The sequence below is a fragment of the Myodes glareolus genome, chromosome 1 (genome assembly GCF_982192425.1).
Source record: "Myodes glareolus chromosome 1, mMyoGla1.1, whole genome shotgun sequence".
Taxonomy (NCBI): Eukaryota; Metazoa; Chordata; class Mammalia; order Rodentia; family Cricetidae; genus Myodes; species Myodes glareolus.
The window spans coordinates 100,992,503-101,002,736 of NC_142026.1; the positions used below are offsets into that span (position 1 = coordinate 100,992,503).

General features: G+C 38.2%; 1 pseudogene; it reads right to left on the reverse strand.

The window, feature by feature from the left end:
* Window positions 1-9,945: 9,945 nt before the first annotated feature.
* Window positions 9,946-10,234, reverse strand: LOC125394610 (elongin-C pseudogene; annotated as a pseudogene).

Below are 10,234 nucleotides of genomic sequence, written 5' to 3' on the forward strand. Positions count from 1 at the left end.
AAAATTAACTATTTTTAATATTACATAAGAAAACAACTCTAAATAAGAAAGTAAGTTTTAAAAAGTCAAAGTTTGAAAATAAGTTTCAAGAAGGGATTTTTCCCCCCAAAATAATTCCCATTTATCCCTGGGCTTGTCAAGGACTCCTTGGTTTCTGTGATATTCCAAATGTGCCGGTACACATTTCTTACTTCCAACCCTTTTACTATATTAAGAACTGACATATTAAATACAGACTCCATACTAACTAGATTGACATTCATTGTGACATTATACATTTACTTTATTATTCTGATTTGATGGATAGAAAACTAGGTTCAAGACAAATTACTTGCTCAAAACCATATAGCTAGTGAGTTGTTGACACAGAATTTAGACCACAGCAAGTCTGACTGCTAATATTAACCATGATTTAAAAGAAACTCTATAGTTAGATGTTAGATACATCATTGTTGTATTATTTTATGTATATTATATTATATTATCTTTTGTTTTTTAACATCTGTTTTGTGTGAGTGTGTGTGTGTGTGTGTGTGTGTGTGTGTGTGTGTGTGTGTGTGTGCATGCCACAGCATGCTTATGGAGGTCAGAGGACAACTTTTGGAAGGTTATTTTCTCTGTTTGCAAAATGAGTTCCAGGAATGGCAGCGATTCTGGGGAGAGTGCAGAGAAGGAGATCAACTTGTGGTTTCAGCCAGAGGAGCTGGTGGATTACAAGAGCTGTGCACAAAAGTGGATCTATGAGTGACAGGAGGGCATCTGCCCTTCTCCTCTACTTACCCTATTCTCACAGGCAAGGAACCAACAACTAAATATTTCTGGAACTTCCTTTGACGTGGAAGGAACCTCTGGGAGCTGTGACTCCCTGTGCAATGTTACGTGCCACTGATAGATTAAAGTGTTTCATCTCAAAAAAAGAAAATTTTGAAAAGAAAAGAAAAGAAAGGAAAGAAACTGCCAGTTATTCTGTAGGACACAGAAGAAAGCATCTGATAAAATTTTCCATTCCAAGGCAGAACAGATCTTTAAATTTCCTACTTCATGGAAAAGTCTGCCAGGAACTATGGATCTGTAGGCTGAATATGGATGCCCCAACATTATAACAGAACTTTGGGTGACTGTCCAGGCATTGGAATGTCTCTGTTAATTCTAGAATTTTGGAAATTGCTTATAATGTACTTCCTGTTTACTTAGGTAATACTATATCCTTCTGGGGTCTTGAAAGAATTGAAGACAGATAGTTATAGTTTTCCTAAGTTATGATAAAAAATAAATTAAATATAAAACTTTAGACTCACAAAGATAGGATAGATGGTAGAATATTTTCCTCAATTTGCCAAATAGTAAATGGACTAAATAATGTGACTATTTATTGTAACTATTTCTTGCTTGATAACTGTTTTGCATATGTAATATTATTATGTTAAAGTTAAAACCTCCCTTTTTACTTATAAAGAAAAGGGGAGATGATGTGGGATGTCCTTCTGTATATTTGTTGTTTTTATTGGTTGATGAATGAAGCTATTTTGGACAATGACATAGCAGAGTAATGCCAGGCAGAAAATCCAAACAGAGATATAGAGAAAGAGTAGGTGGAGTCAGGCAGATATCATGTAGCTGCCCAAGAAGCAAGAGGTAACAAACCACAAACCTCATGGTTACATACAAAATAATAGAAATGGGTTCATTTAAGATATAAGAGCTAGCTAGAAATATGCTTTAGCTGTTGGCCAATCAGTATTGTAATAAGTATAGTTTCTGTGTGATTATTTGGGACTAGGTGGTCAGGAAACAAATAAGCAGTCTCTGCTTACAATAACTTAAAAGATTTCATAGAAGTAGAGGATGGAATGGTGTTTTTAGGGAAGGAAGAAGAGGCTATGAAATGACCTTTAGAAAGAATGAGTCCAAGAGGTATAGTGTATAATCAATGACAATACATTTTATTGTTGGAAATGCAGAGTGATATTAAATCTTTCTACTACAAAGAACAATTGAGGGAATGTATTTGTTAACTAGGTAGATTTGATTCTTTTCCAATGTACACATACTTTAAAACATCATATTTACACGGCAAATATGATTTTTTCTGTTAACCAAGAATATAAAAAATTGTAATTTATAAAAATGGTAAAATTTTCTTTTTTATGTGAGTCTATAAATACATGACCAGTGTAAATGCTTAGATGTAATTGGTGGGTAATAAACTGACAACTCAATTGCTATAGATTCCTTCCAATGTATTAGAACAATATTAGACCAAAAGAATATAACAGAAAAGAAAGGTTGGGGTGAGGGTTCACTTGGTAATGCCTGCCGTGCAAGCAGGGGCATCTGAGTTCAGATCTTCTATCTCTGTGCAACAAGCTTGGTCTGGGAGCTAACATCTGTAGCTCTGATGTTTTAGGGAACAGAGACAGGAAGATCTCTGGGCTTATTAGTCATTCAATCTCTCCAATCAGAAAAGGAAAAAATATAGATGTTGGAGAAATGGCTGAACAGTAATGAACACTTGATGCTACTGTTGAGGACCTGGGTTCAGTTGCCAGCATCCACATGGCAGATCACCTGGCACCCCATATAACTCCAGTTCCAGGAGGTCTGACATTATTCTTCTGGTCCTTGTGGGCACCAGGCACACACATGGTACATATGTATACATGTAGGCTAAATACTCATAGATATAAAATAAATAAATCTTTCCAAAAATCAGGTAATAAAGTAAGTCACACATTGATGTACTTTTCCATGGGGATGCATATTTTGCCCAATCTCACTGATCTTTAGTTGCTTGTGGTTCTTGGTATTGGTTGAGGTATCAAGAACTTCTTTCATCCACTTTAGCATGTCAAGTCTATTGCTGTCCTTGTTGATCATGTTTAGGTAGTCATGTTCATGAGACTTTATGGGTGTAACTTCTGACATTACTAGAAGACAACACAGCAAACGCCATGATCTTCTGACTCTCACAACACTTTTGTCCATTCTTTTGTCCTGAAAATATGAATACATGTGACATTAAGATGATCGTGTTATATTTAGAAATAGAAATATATATATATATATGTATGTGTGTGCGTGCGTGCGTGCGTTGTGTGTGTGTGTGTGTGTGTGTGTGTGTGTGTGTAAGAACACTTAATGAATAATGAGGCCACGAAATTCAAAGACAGCAAAAAGGAGTACATTGGAGGGTATGGGGGGAGGAAAGGGAAGAGGAAAAATAATACAATTATATCATAATCTCAAAAAGTGAAAAAGTATTAAAAATACAAGGTGGAAAATCGATAATAAGGTACTTTACAGCTGACTTCTGGATAGATTCCATATCTACCAGCACACTCTCAAAAGCACAGACCACGCTGCACAAACACACACACAAACACACACACACTTGTGATTAGCCTTGTTAGAGGAAAAATAGTTGACTTACCACCTAATGAACCTTTAAATAATGTGAAAATAAATAATGTAATAAAGAATATTTTGAAAATATAGAACTTATCATACATATTTATGTTTGTATTACATGTCAGGGACCAAAGGTAAAACCTATGGAAAAATGAACACATTGTTTAAATTTGATTCTTTAAAAACCTGTTGTGTATACCAAGCTCTGCACCAGTTTTCCTAAAATCTGTAGCTATTCTATGTTTCTATCTGAAATATTTCATCTTTTTTATAGCAAACAGTATAATTCCCTAAACAATATTGAAATAAAATTTGTATTCAAGCCTTCTTTATCACACTTGTCATTTACCCTGAAGAGCTTCAACTCACACATATTCCTTGACTTCTCATAACTTTCTGTGTTTACACCTTCAGACACTTGATGCTTTCCAGGTCCTCCTGATACACTCAAACCTTCTGCCTGCTTTGACTGCACTGTACTCATCAACACAGCTTATCTGTTCATGAACCATGAACTTTTCTATTGAAGATTACGTAAACCTTACCTTAAAGGGAAAGAGCCCTTGATGAACATGTTCGGCTCCAGTTTTCCATCTTGACAAATAAGTCGATCTCTGGCTTCCCACTTAGAAAGTATGGGCAAGCTTTTAGTATATCTTTATAATAGACTTGTCCAATGTGAGAGTCTGAGTTGTGGTAAAAATCACAAAATATCTAAATTCGTTTTTCTTTAAAGAAATTTAGAAAAAAATCATAGTGATTATCATTCTGTGTGGCAAACACTGGAAAGAGATTTAATCCCTAGTGTTGATTGAGACTTGGTGGGATAAAAGTCACTCTCATCTATTAAATGAGGAAATGCAAACTTATTTGGCTTTTGTGGAGATTTACATGAGCTTATATGTTGGGAGCCATGCAGCCTGGTTTTGGACCGGCATAAGAGTGCTTGTACAATGTGTCTCCAGATGAGACCAAAGCCCACGGGAACGGTCTCACTCAGGACAGCGCAGAATATGCTGGGGCTGCACAGCCTGCATACTCTCTTCTCTCTGGAAATAGTGATGATTCTCTTGGAGATTTTAGTGTCAATCTGTCAATCATACATGGGACAGATATGATCATTCTTGGAGACCCATTTTTTCCCTCGCATATCTTTCCCTAATATTCTTTGGGAGATCATGTTTCTTAGATTTCTTGCCTAAGAATGCCAGCTATCACTGGCAGACCCCAGGAGCGCTTCTAACTCAGTGCTGACAGGATTGGAGGCAAATCACCCCTATTTCTGTAAATGGGTTTTGAACAATGGGATTCTTGAAAGTATGTGTCTATGTTTGTCACCCTGTGTTTTGTAAAGATAGGATGAATGTACCTGGCTCAGTATTTGACCAAGCTAATAAAATGGTAAGTGTTGTTTGGAGTTTAAATATATTTGATGTAAAAGTTGGGAGAAAAATATTTGACATATTTGTTTTTTGCTGGAGGTTAATGCTGAAGAATGTGAAACGCTTCTTTCTTAGTATGGAAAAACATGTTTGTTTTGATGTATAAATAAAGACAGCTGGAGCTATTTGGGTTGGCCACTTGTGTGAAACTCATTTGGTGGTCAGATAGTTCATTTCTTTGTGCCAACACCCCTTCTCCATCTCAGAACCAGAACCCAGACTGCAGCTGGACCACAGAACTTATATAATTTAAGAAATTTCATTAATGGGAATATAATAGAAATGCAAAGAACCAGTACACGTGTCCATGTTAATTGCTGCATGTTAAATTTAAAACATGTTGCACAAGTTGGAGAGATGGCATGGTGAATAAAAGTACTTTTCATGTGGGTCTGATGACCGGAGTTCAGACATGAGAACACATGGACAGACACAGCAAACGTCAATGTAGTGATGGACAGCTGTAATCCCGGCACTTCTACAGGGAGGTGGGAGGCAGATTCTGGAGAACTGGCTGGAAGCACTGGACTAGCTAGTCTGGAATATGCTATGCAGTGGCATAAACTAGAAAACACAACTGTAGTGAGGTAAAAGGAGAGAACAACTCATGAAGTTTGGCCATGACTTCTGACCTTGCATAGTGGCACGTGGATGCCCTCACTTATACACGCACACAACACACACATACAAACTTGTAGGAAAAAAGAAACAAATGGAGGAAGAATATGCCCACCAATAGGCTAAATACATTTATAATACATTCAAATCATTATGAATAACACATTAAGAGAACTCAGGTGATTTGTGAGAATTTTCATGAAGTTTAGTTGGTGAGAAGTGAGGCAAAACAGTGAAGTACAGTGTTCCCAGGATATGTTATAGTGTTTCTAGGATATGCTATACAGTGTTTCTAGGATATACACCATACTGTGTTTCTAGGATATACTATACAGTGTTTTTAGGATATACTATATAGTGTTTCTATGATATGCTATACAGTGTTTCTAGGATATATACCATACTGTGTTTCTAGAATATACACCATACAGTGTTTCTAGGATATACTATACAGTGTTTTTAGGATATATTATACAGTGTTTCTAGAATATACTACACAAATTTTCTAGGATATACTATACCATGTTTCTAGGATGCTATCTACAACACTCAGCTGCTTTCATGAAGCTATTCAGTAAAGTCTAAAAATTCAACTGTTGGGTAATACCTAGGTCAAACTCATAACTTATGCCTCCTATTTGATAATAAAGCACCACTCAACCAGCTTGCTTAGGAAAAATCCAGCATAGTAGTTAATATAAATAGTCAGTGTAATGATGTAAGACTTTGTCCAGAGCCCGAGCGTCTCTCCCCAGCTATAGGACTGGGGCTGGAGAGAGGACTACCTGTCACTTCTTCCTCACATGACTGGCTGCCTCCTGACCCCTTCAGCATCAAAACAGTGGTGATACGAAAGAGAGCACGGGTAGGGAAAGGACCAGAAAAGAGTCTAGATGACAAATTTTCCTAGATCTGGTACTCTAAAGTTTTGGAAATAGTCAAATGCATACGTACTTCTAACAAATGGTCTGTGGATCTTTAGATAACTTCCCAATACTTGATGGGTTGTCCTGAAGTTTACTGGTTGTGGGCTGATGCAACTGGTTTTGTCTTGTAGTTTCCAAGTTCTTCCTCAGTCCTTGAGCATCTCTTGGACCACCTTAGCATCTTTTTATGGAGGATTTTCTACCATTCTGATAGCATATACAATTCTACTCTTGAACAGGGTGTAATATAGCTCCGTTAGAAAAATACATTTATTTGTATATTATTTGCTTATTGTGTGTGCATATGTATCTATGGGTATGGCATATATGTGCTACTGTGCCCATGTGGAGGTTGGAGGTGGAGAGAGTTGGTTCTTTTCTTCCACCATGTAGGTCTGAGGAAATCAAACTCAGATCCTTGGAACCTGATGGTAAATGTTTTTACCATTTTGTGATACATAGATCATCCCTAGAAATGATAACAACCTTGGCCTTGTGTTGACCACAGTTTTTTCTCAACAGAAATCCTCTGCTTTACTGCCTCCTTCAGCAATCTATCCACCTTTTTGGCTCTGTCGTCATTTTGACAAGTGTAGCGGCTTTTTCAGAAGTCTCAGTCACTGTCCTTGAGGTAAGCAGTAAAGGCCACTCTCCAGTAAAGTGATAGTTGGCATCATTTATTGAGAGCTCTCTGTAGGGAAAATCTCCCTTCAACCACAAAGTTCCACCCTTTTCAACTTCTACCCTTTTAAATATGGACGATGTCCTGACAATTGACTTGAAAACTCTATTTTGTACATTATATCTAGGTGATCAAATAGCTGTGCCTCAGGTAAAATGGAGATAGAGTTAAAGACTTATAATCTTTTTCTGGTGATACTGAGACAGGATCTCTACTGTACCAGTCTAATCGAGGATGGCTGAATTTCTGATTCACTTGCTTAAACTTGCAGGATGCTCCAATTAGAGGTACACACACCACATCTAGTTCTGTGGTGCTGGGACCAAGCATTCTGCCGACTGAGCTGCATCACCATCCTTACATTTTTTTTTCATTACTGCTCTTGTTGATAGTCTCCTTTTGTAGGCCAGATTGGACTCAAACTCGCAATTCTCTTTCCTCAGCTTCCCAACTTCTGAGGTTATGGATGCACACCACCACATCTGGTTACAGGAACATGAAACCAAAGGCACTTTGAAAAATGGCAGTATTAAGGACAGGACCCAGGGTTTCACACATGCTGGGCAAATGCTTTAACACTGAGCTAGATGTTAATACTTGGCAATCTTGTGTAACAGTTTCTACATATAATCATCTGTATTCAATGATCTTCCCTCTGCTGAATTTACCAGGAGTTCCAGATGTGTTCTCAAAGTAAGGGACATGGGAGTTATGGGAACACCTTTGAATCTATCATAACATGATGAACAATGAAAAAGCATCAGATCCATATGTGCATTCACCTATGAGTGTGGCTTTGTGTCTGTAAGATTCTACAGCTATGAAGGAAACATGGACGTACACTAGGTGGGATTTAACATTGGTCATTTTAGGAGGAGGATATAGAACATATTAGCATAAGAAGGAGAAATAGGGGAGGAAAAATGTATCCATTTAAGAAGAAGCATGCAGGGGCTGACAAGATGCATCAGCAGCCAAATTATTTGCTGTTCATGAGGAAGACCAGGATTGGGCACGCCCACCCACATCAAGCAGCTAGTCACTATCCATACGTCCAGCTCCAGGAGACCAGATCCCCCCTTTTCACTTCTTTGGGCACCTGCAAGCCCATGTCATACACACACACACACACACACACACACATGCATGCACACACACACATGCATGCACACACATGCACATGAAAATAGAAAGAAATAAATATAATAAATATAACCATTTATATAAATATATAATTTATTTTTTCATGTAAATATTGCTCTTGTAAATATGATCTATTTACATATATATGTCATGTTTGAAGAAATTTATGAATACTACTTTAACAAAAGAAAAAGATTTACTCTTTCTGTCTCATAAAATGCTTCTATAAAGTTGACTGTGGGGCCTAAGTGTTCTTTTTTTTTAAGGATACAGTGGAAATAGCAACAGCCAAAGAAGCAAAGATGTCAGTAACTAAAATAAATTTTTATCCTTAAATTATTGGAGACTTTGGGGACCTTAAGTTGTTTCCACGCATGAGTGTAACAATTCGACTTTAAATCAGAACCCACACGTTTGTGTGTGCTTGTGTGTGCAAGAGCATGTGCGCACGTGCACGCACACACACACACACACACACACACACACACACATCTCACACAAACCCAGTCATATTATACCAAAGCTATGATTGCTTTAAATATGGTTTACAGAATTAGGAGGTGGAATTCAGTAAAGCAATGTCCATGATACTAAAAGCCAACTATAGAGTGTTTTGGCTTTCCCAGGAAAAAGCAGCAAAACTGTAGACCAGCTTACCCATAGTTCAGACAGTTTACATAATCCCAGTATGTGGAAGCCAGTGGCCGTAGACAAGATGAAAATGGTATAACGTAATCATCTATACACCTGCTGATCTTGCTTTAACAAAATTCAATTGTCAATTCCGAATCCCAATGCATTCAGTTGAAAGCAGGAGAAACTGAGCCAGTGAGGTGAGTTAGAGAAGCACACGGCTACCAGGTGTGGTAGTCTGTGTTCATTTTCCAGGTCCCACATGGTGAACGGAAGGAACTGACTCCCACAAATTGTTCTTTCCCCTTTGGACCTGGACTGGAGACTGGCTCAGTGGCTAAAATCACTTGTTGCTTTTGCAGAGAGCTGGGATTCAGTTCCCAGAACCTACCTGGTGGCTCTCAGCCATCTGTAACTCTGTTGCCCAGAAATTTGGAACCTTCTTAACTTTGTGGACACTAAGCAGGTATGAGGTGCATACACACCCATGCAAGCCAAACACTTATATACACATAAAATAGTAAAACAAATAATTCTATAAGGCACATTTTTGACTTTCGTTTCCCAGCTGTGGCACATGCGACCTTCTTTACTACATACACACAAAGAAAGTATTAGATTTTTTTCTTTCTTTCTGGTTTTTGGAAACAGCGTTTCTTTGTGTCGCCTTGACTGTCTTAGAACTCACTCTGAAGACCAGGCTGACCTTGAACTCACAGAGATCTGCCTGTCTCTGCCTCCTAAATACCGGGGTTAAAGTACCATCCACACCCCTACCCACATCCCATCCTCAACCTAGACATGTTTTGTTTTTTTTTTTTTAACAGAAAGAATAAGAAAAGGAAAGGGAAAGTCTTCTAGGTATGTTGATTGCATTGATTGATTGCCTACAGAAACTGAGCATCTCCGAGATTCTCCTGGGTCTGCCTGCTTTAGAGGTCACAGTCACCTCCCCACTGCTCCTATTTCAGGAGCATCAAATGCTTTGACACCTTCTGCAGTTTCTCTCTTTCCTCATCCAGACTCTTTATGCCTTCATCCAGTTAAATTTTTAATACTGAAAAGATTAGCAGTGTGTTATCATTTTCTTTATTTAACAGTCTAGGGGGTTGGCAGCCATCAGCAGTGCGGGTGAGATTTCAGGTGCCGCTGGGAATTCAGCTTTGTCCGTGGAGCTGTTAGTGTAGACGACCTTGTGGGTCAAACGCGTTCGGACTTCCCACGGCACACGTGACCAGAGCTCTAAATCTGACTCTGCTTTTATTCTCAGCAAACTGGCCTGGTTCGTCCTTCAGCATGGCCTTTATTGTTCCTCACATTACTGCTTGCTCTCTTTCGACGATAAATTTATGACCTCCAGAAGATATCAATTTGACACGGTA